Below are 20,897 nucleotides of genomic sequence, written 5' to 3'. Positions count from 1 at the left end.
ACTTGGGACACATTAGTGGTCATTTGCAGACATGCGCAGATCAGTGAAAAATTTCAGTTGCCCAGTGTGCATATTCCCAGCTGAGGTCAAACAATGCAACTTGTTTCAGGTCTCATACTTAAACAAGTATTCTTTTCGTGGTTAGTTCAATATCATGTCTTTTGCATTTTTGTGGGGGTTTTTTTGGTAGTGATTTTGCTGTTTAAAATTGCTCCCTGGAGTGCCTGCATGGCTCAGTTGGTTAAGCATCCAAGTTTGGCTCACATCATGATCTCATGGCTGGTGAGTTCGAGCCCCACATCAGGCTCTGTACTGGGCTCTGTGCTGGGCTCTGTGATGACAGCTCAGAGCCTGGAGTCTGCTTTGGATTCAGTCTCCCTCTCTCTGCCCCTCTTTCACTCATGCTCTGTCTCTCAAAAATGAATAAACATTAAAAAAATAATAATAAAATAAATTAAATGGCTCCCAAACATAGTCCCCAAGTGCTGTAGAGTGTTCCCTGAGTCTAAGAAGGCTGTGATAGGCTTTATAGAGAAATGTGTGTGTTATGTAAGCTTCATTCAGGCATGAGTTATAGTGCTGTTGGCCATGGATTCAGTCTTAATAGATTTAACAATGTATATTAAATAAGGTGCCTCAGAGGTGCCTGGGTGGCTCAGTAGGTTAAGCCTCCATCTTCGGCTCAGGTCATGATCTCATGGTTTGTGAGTTCAAGCCCTGTGTTGGGCTCTATGCTAACGGCTTGGAGCCTGGAGCTGTTTCAGATTCTGTGTCTCCCTTTCTCTCTGCCCCTCTCCTGCTCATGATCTGTGTCTGTCTGTCTCAAGAATAAATAAACATTTAAAAAAATTTTTTAAATAAGGTGTCTTTAAAAAGAAACCCACGTGAAATAAGATTATGTGTATATATTGATTGCTTGATCAGAGTGTGACCAGAGGCTCTCAGGAACTGAACGCTGTGATTTCCTCTAGGAGCAGTGGTTCCATGGTTCAGTGGTTGCTAATTCAGTATCCATGGCAACTTAATAGAATATACCTACTATAAATAATGAGAATCGACTGTACATAAAATGAGTGCTTCCTTTAAAATGAGATATGTTTCACTAATAATGTTGGGTTAATGGTGAATATTAAATGCCATCCCAATTGACTGATGAGAATTATAAACATCATGAGATTAGAGCTAAGCCTCCAAGTCCTAAGCAACACAAGTATTGGCATCACTGATTGATGCCCAGGTCCTGGAACCCTGTGAAAGTAGGGGACTTCTTTAGGAGAAAAGATGACCTTCAGCAGTTGGTAGGTTGTGTGAGGCCCTCTAGAAAGTTTTGCTCGGTGACTTCATTTAAACTTAGTTCTCAGTTCCCACTGAAAAAAGGATAAAGTGTTGAGAGAAAGAAAATTTTTTTTTGAGGAATGTCTTTTTTTCTTCCTTGCTCTTCTGCTACTTATGCTTTAACTGGTTTCTTAGGGAAATCCATGTTGATAATTATTTTCCTTCCTAGCAACCCAGAAAATGGTATCTTGTATTCTACCTGGCAACCCTAGATCGAAGCAGAGGGGTCCAGAACCAAGAATTGTGCATGAGAAATTACCAGACATTAGCTGTTGCTGGAGCATGAACTTTGTAAAGTTTGAGTCATTTAGGGAGTAGTGAGGGATAAAACCTCAAAGGAGGGCAGAGACCAAGTCATAAATACTTACCACACTGTGTTAAATTATTTGATGATTTTATATCTATCAACTGGGACAAGATGTGCCTCTTCCTCCTTCCCAAGTCTTTAGCACAATGGTTTTCAAGCTGTAAATGAAGACTTTTTCCCCATGGTTGTTTGCTTGTTTGTAAATGTTAAATATATGAATATTTTGAATATCATAAAATATTTACAAAATTGTCATTAAAATTTTAAAAAAAATTTAAGTTTATTTGTTTTGAGAGAGAGAGAGAGAGAGAGCAAGGGAGGGGCAGAAAGAGAGGGAGAGAGAGAATCCCAAGCAGGCTCCTCGCTGTCAACGCAGAGTTCGACAGGGGGCTTGAACTCATGAACTGTGAGATCATGACCTGAGCCAAAATTGAGTCAGACACTTAACCCAAGTGAGCAACCCAAGTGCCCCAAAATTGACATTTTTAAAGGATGAATAAAGATAAAATACTTAAAATTTTATTTTATTAAGAGTACAGTAAATTCCCTTTGCTCCATGAGAGCACATTCATGAAATATATGTCATTATTTTTTTGCTTTGTTTTAACATTATGTGATATAGATGTTTGATGATGTGGTTTTAAGTTCACTTTATTTTCATAATTTATTTAAGTAACTAAAAAAAAGATAATTCATAAAGAGATGTTGATCCAAATAGAAGAATGACATTGTTTACTGCACTTGGTAAATCATAATACATGTTTTTCGGTCATATCCACTGGCTATATCAAAACTTTGTTTCAATTTACCTAATAATTTTTATTTTCCCATGTCGTTTAATTAATTTTGCTAATTATTAAGGTAATGCATTTTTATATTTCTAGCAAAGAGTTCAAAACTTATTAAAATTCATTTGGGAGATTTAGAAAAGTCTGTTTCTAAGCTTTTAAAATGTGTACATAATGAAGGTTTTTACTGACTACTCATTCTTTCAGCATGCACATATTCAATTATTAATGCTAAGCATCTTTCTAGGCTAGAATAGTAAACACACACCAACCAAAATTCCTGCCCTCAGATGGAGCTAGGCCATAAGCTGATAAACAAGTATAGTTAAAGTATGTTAGATGGTAGTAAGCGTTAAAGAGAAAAATAAAGCAAGGAAGAGGAATGGGGAGTGTTGGGAGTAGTTGGTATTGTAGATAGGGAGGCCAGGGAAGGCCTCATGGAAAAATGATCTTTAAGTAAAGACCTGAATGAAGTGAGGGAAGATATCTGGGGAAATATACCAGGCAAAGGGAACAGCCAATTGCAAAGCTCTGAGGCAAAGTGTGCCTGGCCTCTGAGGCACAGTACCACTGGGACTTGAGTGGAGTAAGTAAAAAAACAAGGGTATTGGGAAATGATGTCAGTGAGGTAATGGTAAAACCATGTAGTGCCTTGTAGGTCATTGTAGGGAATTTGGCTTTTATGCTGAGATATAGTAAATTATTAGATAGCTTTGGGCAGGGGCGCCTGGGTGGCGCAGTCGGTTAAGCGTCCGACTTCAACCAGGTCACGATCTCGCGGTCCGTGAATTCGAGCCCCGCGTCGGGCTCTGGGCTGATGGCTCAGAGCCTGCAGCCTGTTTCCCATTCTGTGTCTCCCTCTCTCTCTGCCCCTCCCCCGTTCATGCTCTGTCTCTCTCTGTTCCAAAAAAATAAATAAACGTTGAAAAAAAAAATTTAATAGATAGCTTTGGGCAAATGAGTGACATGATTTGACTTAGGTGTTAGTAAGGTGACTCAGGTTCCTGGGGGCAGTGGTGTGGTGCAGGATTTGGGAGAGGAGCATATGCCCAGAGGTTATCTGGAAAGCTGTAGCTGTAATCTGGGATTAGATGAGAGTGGTTGGGACTAGCATAGTTGCATTGTAGACCATGAGAAGTGGTTGTGTTCTTGATGTATTTGGAAGGTAGATCAAATAAACATTTGCTGGTATTAGTTGTGGCAAGGATGAGACAGGGAGAATTCAAGGATGATTGCTCAAGGTAATGCTTTTATCATTTTCAACAACAACAAAATCACTGGATGGAAACCTCTCCAAGCACCCATTTTCAAAATACTATTTCCAGAGAATGAATTTCCTTGCAAAGTAATTACCATTTATTAATAAAGCATCAACTTTATCAGAAAAGTAAGTAACAACTGGCTCTGAGAAGAATTGCTATTTAAGAATTATTTTTGGAAAAAAATTAAACATGCTAATTTTTTTTCACCAAAAATATCTCTTCTGAAGTATATGGCTGATAGTAGGCATCACTGAAGCAGTCATGATATTTTATTATTTTATTTTATTTTATTTTATTTTATTTTATTTTATGTTTTAAGTTTAGTTTTGAGAGAGAGAGAGAGAGAGAGAGAGAGAGAGAGAGAACAAGAGAGCACATGCACACAAGTGGGGGAGAGGCAGAGAGAGAGGGAGAGAGAGAATCCCAAGTAGGCTCGGCACTGTCATTACAGACCCAGTGTGGGGCTTGAACCCATGAACTGTGATATCATGACCTGAGCAGAAATCAAGAGTGACACTTAACTGACTGAGCCACCCAGGAGCCCCAGTCATGATGTTTTAGTATACTTGTTTAGTTGTAAAAGAAAAAATGTGAGGCAAACTTAAATTTGACAGCTCTTCTTGGTGCAGTGGTATGACAATAAACCAAGGAACCACTGTGCATGCAGCATAAAAGATTTTCATGATCACTGTCCATGTTATTATAAGGTTTTATAATGATTCTACTAGGGGCGCCTGGGTGGCGCAGTTGGTTAAGCGTCCGACTTCAGCCAGGTCATGATCTCGCGGTCTGTGAGTTCGAGCCCCGCATCAGGCTCTGGGCTGATGGCTCAGAGCCTGGAGCCTGTTTCCGATTCTGTGTCTCCCTCTCTCTCTGCCCCTCCCCCATTCACGCTCTGTCTCGCTCTGTCCTAAAAATAAAAAAAAATAAAAATATATATATATAATGATTCTACTAAATTAACTAGCCAGTGACATTCTTGGTGCTCTTATAGATTCAACTTCTTTTCAATGATAGCTTGGCTATGAATGAGGCAATGAATGCATTTCATGTATGGTACTAACTTTTCCAGGATTCCTTTCTTCACTCCACTCAATCAGTGTGTATAGGTGCCCCATAAAATGTTGTTTTCATTAAAGAAGTAATTTATTACTAGAACATATATTTCTTCTACTCTACTCCTTTCTTTTAGTGGCTCACTAAAAAAGTAGTCCTTTATGTATATCATTATTGAGACAAACACCTATACTTTCATTGAATAGTATGATAAATTTTACATATTGAGTAATTTTTAAATATTTATTTCCTCAAATTTCCATCAACATTTTCTTGAACTATTCACTATGGAATGAATTTGATTGCCACATTTTATCTGTGTATTACTTATCAATTACTAATACAAGTGGTTGATTTTTGTCTATTATTTAAATCATTTTTATGGTGGCAGAACAAATATTTCACAGATGGTATGTGGCTTTTTTTAATTTCTTTTTTTAATGTTTATTTTTGAGAGAGAGAGAGAGACAGAGTGCAAGTGAGGGAGGGGCAGAGAGAGAGGGAGACACAGAATCCAAAGCAGGCTCCAGGCTTTCAGCTGTCAGCACAGAGCCCAACATGGGGCTCAAACTCACAAACACTGAGATCATGACCTGAACCAAATTTGGTCGCTTAACCAACTGAGCCACCCAGGTGCCCAATGGTGTGTGGCTTTTTATATTTTGTTTGAAAACACTCATAACTGGGGTGCCTTGGTGACTCAGTTGGTTGAGTGCCTTACTCTTAATTTCAGCTCAGGTCATGATCCCAGAATTGTGGGATCAAGCCCCACATTGGGCTCCATGCTGAGCATGGAGCCTGCTTAGGATTCTCTCTCTCTCCCTCTGCCTCTCTTCCCTGCTCATGTTCTATCTCTCTCTAAAAAGAAAAAAAAAAGAAAAATATTTATTACTGTGTATTATATTGACTGTAATTGCAACTTAATATCAGTGAAAAATATATAGAGATTTATATTCATATTCTGGAGACTTAATTTTAAAATGTCTTGGCTTTATCATGTGGTTAGTTGCCCACTTAAGGCAGAATATGCACTAAAAATGAAGTTCACTCCTAATAATAGTGGCTGTAAGTCAGTATTTTAAATAGTTTTATTGATAGTTTCACATCTTGGGGACTGATGTCTTGTCAAACACTAGGTGAACACTGTTTTGACCTCATGGTACTGGCAATGAGTTCATATTTGAGATTCTGGGAACCTTGCAGTGTCCTCCTGTTTATTTCTGTTATTCCGTAGATATTTCTCTGTAAAAAATAAAAGCACAACTCTCACATAAAATAGACCCTTTGCTTGTCTTTGGGAACAACAATAGAGGAACTGAGGAGACTTAATCTGTCTCAAATCAGTGTTGTGGGGAGAAGACTCTTAGGTAAAAGAGTTGACAATGAGCAGCTTTGGCTCTGGACCCTGCTGAAGGGTTTATCAATATTACTAGTCTTTTTCAAAGAACCAGTTTTTTGGTTTTGATGACTTTTTCGTTTTCTAGTTCATTGATTTCTGCTCTTTTTAATTATTTACTTTTTCTTTCTTTGGATTTGTGTCTTTCTCTAAATCCTTGAGATAGATATATAAACGATGGATTTCTAAACTTCTTTTTTGATGTAACTTTAGCTACATTTCACCAATTTTTATTTCTTATTATTTCATCATTACTTAAGCCAAAAATTTTTTCTAATTACCATTGTGATTTCTTCTCTGACCCATTGGTTATTTAGATGTGTACTATTTAATTGTCAAACACTTGAGGATTCTCTGGTTATCACTAGCTTAATTGATTTCTAGCTTAATTGAAAACATACTGTGTTGAATGTCAATTAATTGATGAGGGTGCTATGACAATTCAATTAGGGAGGGAACGTCTTTTAAACAAATGTTACTAGACCAAGCGGGAGGAAAATTAACCTCTTACCTTTGCATTACACCACAAACAAAAATTAATTTGAGATCATAAAGCTAAAACTACAAAACTTCTGGAAAAAATATAGGAGAATATCTTTTAGGCTTTTAAGTAGACTTTAAGCAAAGATTCTTAAAGGATACTGAAAGCACTAAACGTAAAGAAAAAGTGACAAATTGGAGTTCATCGACATTAAAAACTTCTGATCATCAAAATACAGTTAGAAATTATAAAGGAAAACCACAGACTAGAGAAAATATACGCAATACATATACCTGACAAAGGACAGGTGTCAGAATGTGTAAAGCATTCCTGTAATTATCAATAATTAAAAAACCACAATTTAAAAATGGACAAAAGGCTTAGAACAGACACTGTATAAAAGAAGATATTTAAAAAGCTATCATTGGGGCTCCTGGGTGGCTCAGTTGGTTAAGCGTCCAACTTCGGCTCAGGTCATGATCTTGCAGTTCGTGAGTTAGAGCCCCTCATCGGGCTCTGTGCTGACAGCTCGGAGCCTGGAGCCTGCTTCAGATTCTGTGTCTCCCTCTTTCTCTGGCCCTTTCACTCTCAAGCTCGCTCTCTCTCTCTCTCTCTCTCTCTCAAAAATAAACATTAAAAAATAAATAAATTTAAAAAAAGCTATCGTTATTAGTCACCAGGGAGTTGCAAATCAAAACCTCACACTAGAATGGCTCAAACTGAAATTCTGCCAACACCAAATGTTGATGAAGCTGTCTAAATTGGAACTCCTTATTAATAATGAGAGTATATAATGATATAGCCATTTTAATAAAATGGCAGTTTCATTTTTTTTAATTTTTAAAAATTTTTTAATTTATTTATTTTTTAATATATGAAATTTATTGTCAAATTGGTTTCCATATAACACCCAGTGCTCATCCCAAAAGATGTCCTCTTCAATGCCCATCACCTACTCTCCCTTCCCTGCCACCCCCCATCAACCCTCAGTTTGTTCTCAGTTTTTAACAGTCTCTTATGCTTTGGCTCTCTCCCACTCTAACCTCTTTTTTTTTTTTCCTTCCCCTCCCCCATGGGATTCTGTGAAGTTTCTCAGGATCCACATAAGAGTGAAACCATATGGTATCTGTCTTTCTCTGTATGGCTTATTTCACTTAGCATAACACCCTCCAGTTCCATCCACGTTGCTACAAAGGGCCATATTTCATTCTTCCTCATTGCCACGTAGTACTGCATTGTGTATATAAACCACAACTTCTTTATCCATTCATCAGTTGATGGACATTTAGGCTCTTTCCATAATTTGGCTATTGTTAAAAGTGCTGCTATAAATATTGGGGTAAAAGTGCCCCTCTGCGTCAGCACTCCTGTATCCCTTGAGTAAATTTCTAGCAGTGCTATTGCTGGGTCATAGGGTAGGTCTATTTTTAATTTTCTGAGGAACCTCCACGCTGTTTTCCAGAGCGGCTGCACCAATTTGCATTCCCACCAACAGTGCAAGAGGGTTCCCGTTTCTCCACATCCTCGCCAGCATCTATAGTCTCCTGATTTGTTCATTTTGGCCACTCTGACTGGTGTGAGGTGATATGTGAGTGTGCTATTGATTTGTATTTCCCTGATGAGGAGCGACATTGAGCATCTTTTCATGTGCCTGTTGGCCATCCGGATGTCTTCTTTAGAGAAGTGTCTATTCATGTTTTCTGCCCATTTCTTCACTGGGTTATTTGTTTTCGGGTGTGGAGTTTGGTGAGCTCTTTATAGATTTTGGATACTAGCCCTTTGTCCGATATGTCATTTGCAAATATCTTTTACCATTCTGTTGGTTGCCTTTTAGTTTCGTTGATTGTTTCCTTTGCCGTGCAGAAGCTTTTTATCTTCATGAGATCCCAATAGTTCATTTTTGCTTTTAATTCCCTTGCGTTTGGGGATATGTCAAGTAAGAAATTGCTGCGGCTGAGGTCAGAGAGGTCTTTTCCTGCTTTCTCCTCTATTGTTTAATGGTTTCCTGTCTCACATTCAAGTCTTTTATCCGTTTTGAGTTTATATTTGTGAATGGTGTGAGAAAGTGGTCTAGTTTCATTCTTCTGCATGTTGCTGTCCAGTTCTCCCAGCACCATTTGTTAAAGAGACTGTCTTTTTTCCATTGGATATTCTTTCCTGCTTTGTCAAACATGAGTTGGCCATACTTTTGAGGGTCTAGTTCTGGGGTTTCTATTCTATTCCATTGGTCTGTGTGCCTGTTTTTGTGCCAATACCATGCTGTCTTGATGAAGGCAGCTTTGTAGTAGAGGCTAAAGTCTGGGATTGTGATGCCTCCCGCTTTGGTCTTCTTCTTCAAAATTACTTTGGCTATTCAGGGCCTTTTGTGATTCCGTATGAATTTTAGGATTGCTTGTTCTAGCTTCAAGAAGAATGCTGGTACAATTTTGATTGGGATTGCATTGAATGTGTAGATAGCTTTGGGTAGTATTGACATTTTAACAATATTTATTCTTCCAACCTGTGAGCACGGAATGTTTTTCCATTTCTTTATATCTTCTTCAGTTTCCTTCGTGAGCTTTCTATAGTTTTCAGCATACAGATCTTTTACATCTTTGGTTAGATTTATTCCTAGGTATTTTATGCTTCTTGGTGCAATTGTGAATGGGATCAGTTTCTTTATTTGTCTTTCTGTTGCTTCATTGTTAGTGTATAAGAATGCAACTGATTTCTGTGCATTGATTTTGTATCCTGCAACTTTGCTGAATTCATGTATCAGTTCTAGCAGACTTTTGGTGGAGTCTGTTGGATTTTCCATGTATAATATGTCATCTGCAAAAAGTGAAAGCATGACTTCATCTTTGCCAATTTTGATGCCTTTGATTTCCTTTTGTTGTCTGATTGCTGATGCTAGCACTTCCAACACTATGTTAAACAACAGCGGTGAGAGTGGGCATCCCTGTCATGTTCCTGATCTCGGGGGGAAAGCTCTCAGTTTTTCCCCATTGAGGATGATATTAGCTGTGGGCTTTTCATAAATGGCTTTTATGATGTTTAAGTATGTTCTTTGTATCCTGACTTTCTCGAGGGTTTTCTTAATAAAGAAGGGATGGTGAATTTTGTCAAATGCTTTTTCTGCGTCGATTGAGAGGATGATATGGTTCTTTTCTTTTCTTTTATTAATGTGATGTATCACTCTGATTGATTTGCGAATGTTGAACCAGCCCTGCATCCGAGGAATGAATCCCACTTGATCATGGTGAATAATTCTTTTTACATGCTGTTGAATTCGATTTGCTAGTATATTATTGAGAATTTTTGCATCCATATTCATCAGGGATATTGGCCTGTAGTTCTCTTTTTCTACTGGGTCTCTGTCTGGTTTAGGAATCAAAGTAATACTGGCTTCATAGAATGAGTCTGGAAGTTTTCCTTCCCTTTCTATTTCTTGGAATAGCTTGAGAAGGATAGGTATTATCTCTGCTTTAAATGTCTGGTAGAATTCCCCAGGGAAGCCATCTGGTCCTGGACTCTTATTTGTTGGGAGATTTTTGATAACTGATTCAATTTCTTCACTGGTTATGGGTCTGTTCAAGCTTTCTGTTTTCTCCTGTTTGAGTTTTGGAAGTGTGTGGGTGTTGAGGAATTTGTCCATTTCTTCCAAGTTATCCAGTTTGTTGGCATATAATTCTTCATAGTATTCCCTGATAATTGCTTGTATTTCTGAGGGATTGGTTGTAATAATTCCATTTTCATTCATGATTTTATCTATTTGGGTCATCTCCCTTTTCTTTTTGAGAAGCCTGGCTAGAGGTTTATCAATTTTGTTTATTTTTTCAAAAAACCAACTCTTGGTTTCATTGATCTGCTCTACAGTTTTTTTTAGATTCTATATTGTTTATTTCTGCTCTGATCTTTATTCTTTCTCTTCTTCTGCTGGGTTTGGGGTGTCTTTGCTGCTCTGCTTCTATTTCCTTTAGGTGTGCTGTTAGATTTTGTATTTGGGATTTTTCTTGTTTCTTGAGATAGGCCTGGATTACAATGTATTTTCCTCTCAGGACTGCCTTCCCTGCATCCGAAAGCGTTTGGATTGTTGTATTTTCATTTTCGTTTGTTTCCATATATTTTTAAATTTCTTCTCTAATTTCCTGGTTGACCCACTCATTCTTTAGTAGGGTGTTCTTTAACCTCCATGCTTTTGGAGGTTTTCCAGACTTTTTCCTGTGGTTGATTTCAACCTTCATAGCATTGTGGTCCAAAAGTATGCATGGTATGATCTCAATTCTTTTATACTTATGAAGGGCTGTTTTGTGACCCAGTATGTGATCTATCTTGGAGAATGTTCCATGTGCACTCGAGAAGAAAGTATATTCTTTTGCTTTGGGATGCAGAGTACTAAATATATCTGTCAAGTCCATCTGATCCATTGTATCATTCAGGGCCCTTGTTTCTTTATTGACCACGTGTCTAGATGATCTATCCATTTCTGTAAGTGGGGTATTAAAGTCCCCTGCAATTAACACATTCTTGTCAATAAGGTTGCTTATGTTTGTGAGTAATTGTTTTATATATTTGGGGGCTCCCGTATACAGTGCATAGACATTTATAATTGTTAGTTCTTCTTGATGGATAAACCCTGTAATTATTATATAATGCCCTTCTTCATCTCTTGTTACAACCTTTAATTTAAAGTCTAGTTTGTCTGATATAAGTATGGCTACTCCAGCTTTCTTTTGACTTCCAGTAGCATGATAAATAGGTCTCCATCCCCTCACTCTCAACCTGAAGGTGTCCTCAGATCTAAAATGAGTCTCTTGTAGACAGCAAGTCGATGGGTCTTGTTTTTTTATTCATTCTGATACCGTATGTCTTTGGTTGGCGCATTTAGTCCATTTACATTCAGTGTTATTATAGAAAGATATGGGTTTTGAGTCTTTGTGATGCCTGTAGGTTTCATGCTTGTAGTGTTTGTCTCACAGGATCCCCCTTAGGATCTCTTGTAGGGCTGGCTTAGTGGTGATGAATTCCTTCAGTTGTTTGTTTGGGAAGACCTTTATGTCTCCTTCTATTCTAAATGACAGATTTGCTGGATAGAGGATTCTCAGCTGCATATTTTCTGTTCATCACATTGAAGATCTCCTGCCATTCCTTTCTGGCCCGCCAAGTTTCGGTAGAGAGATCGGTCACAAGTCTTATAGGTCTCCCTTTATATGTTAGAGCACTTTTATCCCTAGCTGCTTTCAGAATTTTCTCTTTATCCTTGTATTTTGCCAGTTTCACTATAATGTCATGCAGAAGATCGATTCAAATTACATCTGAAGGGAGTTCTCTGTGCCTCTTGGATTTCAATGCCTTTTTCCTTCCCCAGATCAGGGAAGTTCTCAGCTAGTATTTCTTCAAGTACACCCTCAGCATCTTTCCCTCTCTCTTCCTCCTCTGGAATACCAATTATGCGTAGATTATTTCTCTTTTGTGCATCACTTAGTTCTCTAATTTTCCCCTCATACCCCTGGATTTTTTTATCTTTTTCTCAGCTTCTTCTTTTTCCATAATTTTATCTTCTAGTTCACCTATTCTCTCCTCTGCCTCTTCAATCCGAGCCGTGGTCATCTCCATTTTATTTTGCAGCTCATTAATAGCATTTTTTAGCTCCTCCTGGCTGTTCCTTAGACCCTTGATCTCTGTAGCAGTAGGTTCTCTGCTGTCCTTTATACTGTTTTCAAGCCCAGCGATTAATTTTATGACTATTATTCTAAATTCACTTTCTGTTATATTATTTAAATTGTTTTTGATCAGGTCGTTAGCTGTCGTTATTTTCTGGACATTTTTTTGAGGGGAATTCTTCCGTGGTCATTTTGGATGGTCCCTGGAGTGGTGCGGACCTGCAGGGCACTTCCCCTGTGCTGTCTTGAATAACTCTCGTTGGTGGGCAGGACCACAGTCAGACCTGATATCTGCCCCCAGCCCACCACTGGGGCCACAGTCAGACTGGTGTGTGCCTTCTTTTTCCGTCTCCTAGGGGCGGGATTCACTGTGGGGTGGCGTGGCCCGTCTGGGCTACTTGCACACTGCCAGGCTTGTGGTGTTGGGGATCTGGCGTATTAGTTGGGGTGGATCGGCAAGGTGCACAGGGGCGGGAGGGGCAGGCTCAGCTCGCTTTTCCTTTGGACATCCACTTAGGGAGGGGCCCTGTGGCACCAGGAGGGAGTCAGACCCGCAGGAGGGATGGATCCGCAGAAGCACAGCGTTGGGTGTTTGCGCGGTGCCAGCAAGTTCCCTGGAAGGAACTGGTTCCCTTCGGGATTTTGGCTGGGGAATGGGCGAGGGAGATGGCGCTGGCGAGCGCCTTAGTTCCCTGCCAAGCTGCGCTCTGTTGTCAGGGGCTCAACAACTCCCCCTCTCGTTGTCCTCCAGCCCTCCCGTTCTCCAAGCAGAGCTGTTAACTTATAACCTTCCAGAGGTTAAGTCCTGCTTGCTGTCCGAATACACTCCGTCTGGCCGCTCTGCTTTTGCCGGCCAGACTCGGGGGCTCTGCTTTGCCGATGGGCTGCCCCCTGCCCCAGCTCCCTCTCGCCAGTCCATAGCCTCTCGCCAGTCACACACCGCCTCTCTGCCCTTCCTACCCTCTTCCATGGACCTCTCATCTACGCTTGGCTCCGGAGAATCCATTCTGCTAGTCTTCTGGCGATTTTCTGGGTTATTTAGGCAGGTGTGGGTGGAATCTAAGTGACCCGCAGGACGCGGTGAGCCCAGCGTCCTCCTACGCCACCATCTTCCCAGAAGCTCCTGGCAGTTTCTTATAAAGTTAAACATTTGTCAATCCTGTAACCTAGGAGTTCCACTCCCAGGTGTTTATCCAAGAGAAAATTTATATTCACAAAGAGACTTGTACTAGAACATTTATATTAGTGTTATTCATAATAGCCCTAAAATGGAAACAACCAAATATCCATTCATAGGAGAATTTATTATAAGTTGTGATATTTTCATACGATGGACTATGGCTCAGCAATAAAAAGACGTAAACTATTGATGCACTCAACAGTGTAGGTGAATCTCAGAGACATTATGCTGCGTGAATAAAGCCAGACGCAAAAGAGTACGTTCTATGAGTCCATTTGTATGTGGTTCAGAACTAATCTACAGTAATAGAAATGGGAACAGTGGTTTGCCTTTGGGTTGTGGCATTTGACTAAAAGGGACATGAGGAAACTTCCTGGAGTGATGGAAATGCTTTATATTATTATTTTGTTGGTGGTTACACAACAACAGTTTCCTTTATCAAACTGTATCAAATTGTACACTTAAAATGTATTCTGGGGCTCCTCGGTGGCTCAGTTGGTTAAGCATCCCACTCTTGATCTCGGCTTAGGTCTTGATCACAGGGTTGTGAGTTCATGCCCCACGTTGGGCTCCACACTGGGGATGGAGCCTACTTAAAAAAAAAAAAGTAGCATATTTTACTGTATGTACGTTTTATTTTGCTTTAAAAAATTTACTATTATTGCAATTTCTTGTGAGTCTCTATTATTTCAAACGAGTAAGCTCAGAAAAGTACTCCATGGTTTCTATTTGTTGAAATTTCTTGAAACTTATTTTATGACCCACATATGGTTAACTTCTGTAATGTTTCATGTGTACCTTGGAAGAATGTGTGGTCACGGTTGTTGGGTGCAGTATTCTACATAGGTTACTAAGGCTGAGTTTGTTAATTGTGTTATTCAAATCTTTTGTATCCTTACTCTGTGTTTTTTTGGTTATTTTTGTGACTTAGATATGTGTTGAAATATTTTATAATCTTTGTAATTTCGAATATATTAGTCACAGTTTTTTAAAAAGTTTTAAATGTTTTTATTTATTTTTGAGAGAGAAAGAGAGAGAGAACACAAGTCGGGGAGGGTCAAAGAGAGAGAGGGAGACACAGAATCTGAAGCAGGTTCTAGGTTCTGAGCTGTCAGTGCAGAACCCAGTGCGGGACTTAAACTCATGAACCATGAGATCATGACCTGAGCTGAAGTCAGGTGCTTAAATGACTGAGCCACCCAGGCATGCCACTAATCACAGTTATTTTAAAGACAATATCCCTGGTTGTCTCTGGGTCCTGTTTTCATTGTCTGTTTCTTTCTTGAACCTATTCCCTGGTATACCTAGTAATTATTGATTGAATACAGGACATTTTGTATAAAGAATCACAAATACTGTGGATGATGATGTCTCTCTCTATGGAGCTTACTTTTGCTTCTGATAGGCAGTCAGAGTAGGGCAGACCTCCTTAATCTAATGAGACCGAAATGACTTGATTCTTAGCTCTGGTACTTTTTTGGTCCACTCACTTTATGTGCCTCTAAGCAGCTGCTTTCTGCTTGGCTTCTCAGCAGTTTTGCCCTGTGTCTCTTTTTTTTTTTTTTTTTTTCAACGTTTATTTATTTTTGGGACAGAGAGAGACAGAGCATGAACGGGGGAGGGGCAGAGAGAGAGGGAGACACAGAATCGGAAACAGGCTCCAGGCTCCGAGCCATCAGCCCAGAGCCTGACGCGGGGCTGGAACTCACAGACCGCGAGATCGTGACCTGGCTGAAGTCGGACGCTTAACCGACTGCGCCACCCAGGCGCCCCCCCCTCCTTTTTTTTTTTTCAGCGTGCCCTGTGTCTCTTAAAGATCAGTAGATGTTTTGAAAGGAAAAGCAGTGTAATGACTTGCCTCAGTTTTGTTTCTCTTCTCCCTAAGATCTTGGCCTCTCATGTTCTGGCTACCTTGGTAGCACTCCAGTGCCTTTAAACAGGTTTTAGATATATTTATCTAGCTTTTCTAGTGGTGTTCAGTGGAAAGTTGGTCTGATACAAACTAGCCCCTCATAACCAGAACTGGGAATCCTTCTCTAAGCCTGTACTATCAGCTCCTGGTCAGGGCCAGACATCCATTGTCATCCTAAGATTTGAAGAGATTTATTTCTGTATCATTGTCCCAGAAAGTTGTTTTCTTTTCTTTGGCTATGCAAAGGGAATATTTGAATCTGGGGTTATCCCCTGGATATTTCCCATATCCATTCCAGTTAAAATATACTGTCACTATGTCACAGTTTTTATTCTGGAGTGTTTATTAAAGGTTGTGCATGCCCTACCCCCAGAGAGCCCATTAACCTTATTAATTCTGTTATTGGTGTTTGAATAAAAAAGTGCCTTTGCTACCTCTGGGGGGCGGGGCGTGGAAACAATCTAATGATTACTGCCTTCAGTTCTCTGCTAGGTTGAGTTTGTGTCTTCTAGCTCCTTGAATTTTAGCTAAATTACCATGAGAAATAAATGTGAGAATTCTGTATATAAGAAGGATCGGGAGCCTCTGTATTCATGGCCATGATTTTTCCAGTCCCTTCAAAAGTAGAAACAATTTACAATAAATGCTTTTAAGAGTCTAGAATAAATTTAGGCTAAGGAATGAAAGTTTAATATTATTAAACCTAATTGAAAACCAGAAAACAAAATAAAACAAAACAAAAACTCCTTTGTACTGACTTCTGCCAGAATGGAAAAGAGATTCATTTTGAAGGCTTCCCAAGAGGACTGAAGATATAAAGCTCTTGATGTTTTGTTTTTTCTCAACAGTTCACAAGAGCAGTGATCTCCAGATTTTCTCAACAATGTATCCCATTTCCTGAAACACTTAACCACTGATCTCCTTTTTACAAGAAGAAAACTTTGGTGGACAGTTACCCAGCAAGGAAAGGACGTTTGGCTATTAAGATAGGTAAGTCATTTGTTTAGAGGACGGGGAGGGAAGTAGCTTATGGAGAAAGTACTAAAGAGCATTTTATTTAATGTGAGTGGGATTTTAGAAATGGATAGTATGCATTTCACTATCAAGTTAAAAGATCCTTGGGGCGCCTGGGTGGCTCAGTTGGTTGAGCGTCCGACTTAGGCTCAGGTCACAATCTCGTGGTCCGTGGGTTCGAGCCCCGCATTGGGCTCTGGGCTAATGGCTCGGAGCCTGGAGCCTGCTTCCGATTCTGTGTCTCCCTCTCTCTCTGCCCCTCCCCCGTTCATGCTCTGTCTCACTCTGTCTCAAAAATAAATAAAAACTTAAAAAAAAAAAAAGATCCTTGTCGCTGATGACCTTCTAATTCTAGATTTAATACTCAGCTCTTCTACTTACCAGATGTGTAAACTTGGACATGTCACTTAAATTCTCTTAGCCTCCTTTCTTTCATCTCACATGAAAAGCTTTGCCAATGGGAGGATGTAATATAAAAATGTAATCATCACTGTATTGTTTTGTTACTGTTATAAAATTCTATGGAATAGTTAGTGGCCTTGTGTCTCGTGGTACATCTGGACCATAGAACTTGATACTGTGAATTTGGAGACTCCATCTTGAGTGAGAGGAGTGGGAGACCTTCCCCACGTGCCTCCCCTGTAAGAACAACATTATACCATTCTCTTGTCTACAGGTATATGCTACTTCTTAGAAGTTGGTGCAAAGGATGAAAGTTAAAGATAAGATCAAAAGAAAGAAAATAACTATCTGAGTTGTTATGACAATCATTAGTATTATGTGGATACATTATTTCCTTTAACCCACATACCAAATCTTGTAATATGGAGGCTATCTATACCATGACATTTTTCCTTAAGGGACAGAATTCCTTGGGGCACCTGGGTGGCTTGGTCAGTTAAGCATCCAACTCTTGATTTTGGCTTAGGTCATGATCTCACGATCTGTGAGTTTGAGCCCTCTGTCAGGCTCTGTGCTGACAGTGTAGAGCCTGCTTGGGATTTTCTCACTCCCTCTCTCTCTGCCTGTCTGTCTCTCTCTCAAAATAAATAAACATTTAAAAAATGTATATGGGGCCCCTGGGTGGCTCAGTTGGTTAAGCATCCGACTCTTGGTTTTGGCTCAGGTCATGATCTCACAGGTTTGTGAGTTTGAGCCCCACATTGGGCTCCGTACTGACAGTGCAGAGCCTGTTTGGGATTCTTTCTCTCCCACTCTCTTTGCCCCTCCCCACTCATGGTGTCTATGTCTCTCTCTCAAAAAAAAAAAAAAAAACTTAAAATATATATAAAGAGACAGAATTCCTTAGTGAGTCATTTAAAAGAAACTATAAATCATTCTGATTTATCATAATTTTAAACATATTATTGAATGGTAGGAATTTTAAGTTTTTAATTTTTTCTGATGTTTCCTAGTACACATGTACATTTTCTGTAATTACAAAGTGATTAATTAAAAATAAATAATGGATTTGAAAAAAACTTTGTCAAGCACCTGTTATGAACTAGATATTGTTTTAGATGCTTGTTCCTATAAGTGAGCAAAACATGAAGATCCCTGCCCTCGTGGAGCTTATGTTCTAGCATAGAGGGAAACAGATAATAAATACTGCATGTAATAGAAAAATAAATTACCAGGCTTTTAGAAGCCAATAAGAATATGGAAAAAAGAAAAAGAACTGCTGAATAAGGGGAATTGGGAGTGCTGGGTGGCACAGGAGTACAAATTGCAGTGTTTAAGTGGCAGAGCCAGGGTCAGCTTCATTGAGGAAAGACAGGAAGTAGGAGTTCACCCTGGGTGTGTTCTAGGCAGAGGAAGCAGCCGATGCAAAGACCCTAAGGAGTGAACATGGTGAGATATTTCAAGCACAGCCTCCTCACAGGAGGAATGCTCCGGTGAGCTGGAGCAGGGGGGAGGGACAACAGTGGGAGGTAGGTTCAGAGAGGCAGTGTTGGCTCCAGAGAAAATAAGGTCATTTCCTTGATTTAAATACATAAGAAAAATTACCTTCTGGCCTTGTTTTCTTCTGGCCTACTTGGTTTATTCTGTGTTTGTTTCCCCTGCATTTAACACACACACACACACACACACACACACACACACACACACACACAGACTCACTCTAACTAACTAACTAACTAACTAACTAAATAAATAAATAAACCTCCCCCACCGTATTCGTTTCTTAGAGCTGCTGTAACAAGTACCACAAACCAAGTGGCTTGCAATAGCAGAAATTTATTTTCTCACAGTTCTGCAGCCTAGAAGTCTAAAATCAAGAGAGGGCCATGCTCCTTCTGAGACATAAAGGGGAGAATCCTTCTTTGCCTCTTTACGGCTTCTGGTGGTAGCCATCAATCCTTGTCTTTCCTAGGTTTGCTTGTGTCACGTCAGTCCCTGTCTCTGTCTTCACATGTCATTCTCGTGTGCTTGTGTCTTTATGTGGCCATCTTTCTTTTTCTTAGAAGGACAGCAGACATACTAGATTAAGGACCCTACTCCAGTATGATCTCCCCTAGTACACTTACATTGTAAGTGTAACTAGTACACTTACAATGACCCTATTTCCAAATAAGGTCACATTCTGAGGTACTGAGGGTTAGGACTTCAGTATACATTTTGGAGGCACAGTTTAACCCATAACAGTAATAAAGAATAGGTGTTATTATTCCTGTCTCACTGGTGGAGAAATAGGCTCAGAAAGCTTAAGTGACTTGCCTAAAGTCAGCATCAGTAAGCAGAAGAGCCAGATTATTGCAATTCAACATGCACTGCTGTGGCAGTGATGTGAGGATGGAGGTGACAAGGATTTGTTCCGGCCGAGGACAGGAATCGCACACATACAACATTGCATTCCCCATCCATACTGCTTAACCTCAAGACAGCTCAAAATTGGTGCTCTATCTCAGCATTCCTATCAGAGAGAAAATAGATGCCCCCTCTATAACCTACTTCCCATTTGCGTTTCATTCCATAGCATGACCAACATAGAAAACAGATGCTATTTCTCTCCTTTTGGAATTTTTCCAGGAAAGTAATACTGTAATTTCTGTGGTATATAGAACATTTTGTGACAGCATCACATGGGTTTTTCTCACACAACATAGGAAAATATAACATGGCTCTCTGAGTCAGTTGGCATATTGCAATAGAATCAGGGGATTTTGAAAGCATTGAATGTAATTTGCTTTCTCGTTATATTTAAAAATTCTTACTTAATATGAAGCTTGTCTAGCCATTTGTGAATCTGAAATCAGCACTAGAGCCTTATTTTCAGGCTTAGTCTTAAGGGTTACACCTGAGAAAAGGGAAGGTTACACGAAAACAGAACTGCACACTTTTCTGTGAGTCACAGTGAAGAGTGACATCCCTGGGTCAGGCTAAATGTGGATGAAGCCACCAAAGGCAGTATTCCCAGAGGAATGTCTAGATCTTGGTCTAGAAAAAAAAAATATCCCAAAGCTAAGTGTTAAAGTCTGGGTGGTGAGACAAACTGTGGTTGGAGAAAAAGTCATAAGGTCAAAACCAGAAAAATTGGAGGTATGTCAAGAAGTAAGTAGAATGTGAGACAAATGGAATGGTTCAGAAAGTTGGTTGGGTGAGGACTCGGGAGGCCTACTTGTCTGTGGCCCTGACTGCATGGTGTGGGGTGAGAGCGGGGAGATGTTGGGTAAGACTGGGCAGTCCCCTACCTGCTTTTAAATATAGTTGTTAGCAAACATAAGAGATTCTTAAATATGGAGAACAAACAGAGAGTTACTGGAAGGGTTGTGGGAGGGGGGATGGGCTAAATGGGTAAAGGACATTAAGGAATCTACTCCTGAAATCATTGTTGCACTATATGGTAATTAACTTGAATGTAAATTAAAAAAATTAAAAAAATGAATATAGTTGTTAGCCATTTTTTGATGTTACATAGTCTTGTAGTTTCTTTTCAGAGCCCCTTCTTTTAACTTCTCAATATGTTTTTATTCCTCCTAAGTTTGTGGGCTTCTCTTTTCACTTAACAGCTGACTGCTTTGGATCTGTGTGTTGAAGCGTATATTCTTCTTAGTATCAAACAAGAAGGGAAAAACTGCCTCCCTTCCAAAGATGCTTCTATTCTGTTAAAATTAATTTTCTTTGACTCTGAAAGAGTGTGGCAAGAGCAAGGTCTTCATATTTTTCTACTGAATTAAAATGGCCCATAGTCTTTGTCTCATGTCCCCGAATGCAGCTAGGCCACCTGGGTCTAGTGTGGGCGGCTGGCTGAGAGGCTGGTAAACAGGTGCACCCCATGGACGTTTGATTATCTAGCCCTGTGATGATCAGTTGCTGCTCTTGCTGTCGCTGCTGCTGCTCATTGTCAAGGGCCAAGCAAGTCAGGGGTCATTGATTTGAATTACTTCCCTGTGACAGACATTCTGGGAATATACTAGGCTTTTCGTAGGAAAGGCCAAAAGGTGACAAGTATTAGAACTTAGAGACCTACTTAATCCCTCTTATCACTGTGGAATGGGAATAAAGTCCTCCCTATTCCCCAGC

General features: G+C 39.7%; 1 protein-coding gene across 2 annotated transcripts in view; it reads left to right on the top strand.

Moving 5' to 3' along the window:
* Positions 1 to 20,897, top strand: part of CRACD (capping protein inhibiting regulator of actin dynamics) — a 173,082-nt gene that overhangs the window by 13,477 nt on the left and 138,708 nt on the right. For both annotated transcript variants that reach the window (XM_045056344.1, XM_045056345.1), the window contains exon 2: positions 16,208 to 16,349. The gene's annotated coding sequence lies outside the window, so the exon portion shown is untranslated. The remainder of the gene's footprint in view (positions 1 to 16,207; positions 16,350 to 20,897) is intronic.

The sequence above is a fragment of the Felis catus genome, chromosome B1 (assembly GCF_018350175.1).
Source record: "Felis catus isolate Fca126 chromosome B1, F.catus_Fca126_mat1.0, whole genome shotgun sequence".
NCBI lineage: Eukaryota > Metazoa > Chordata > Mammalia > Carnivora > Felidae > Felis > Felis catus.
This window is presented reverse-complemented; position numbering and strand designations above follow the sequence as displayed.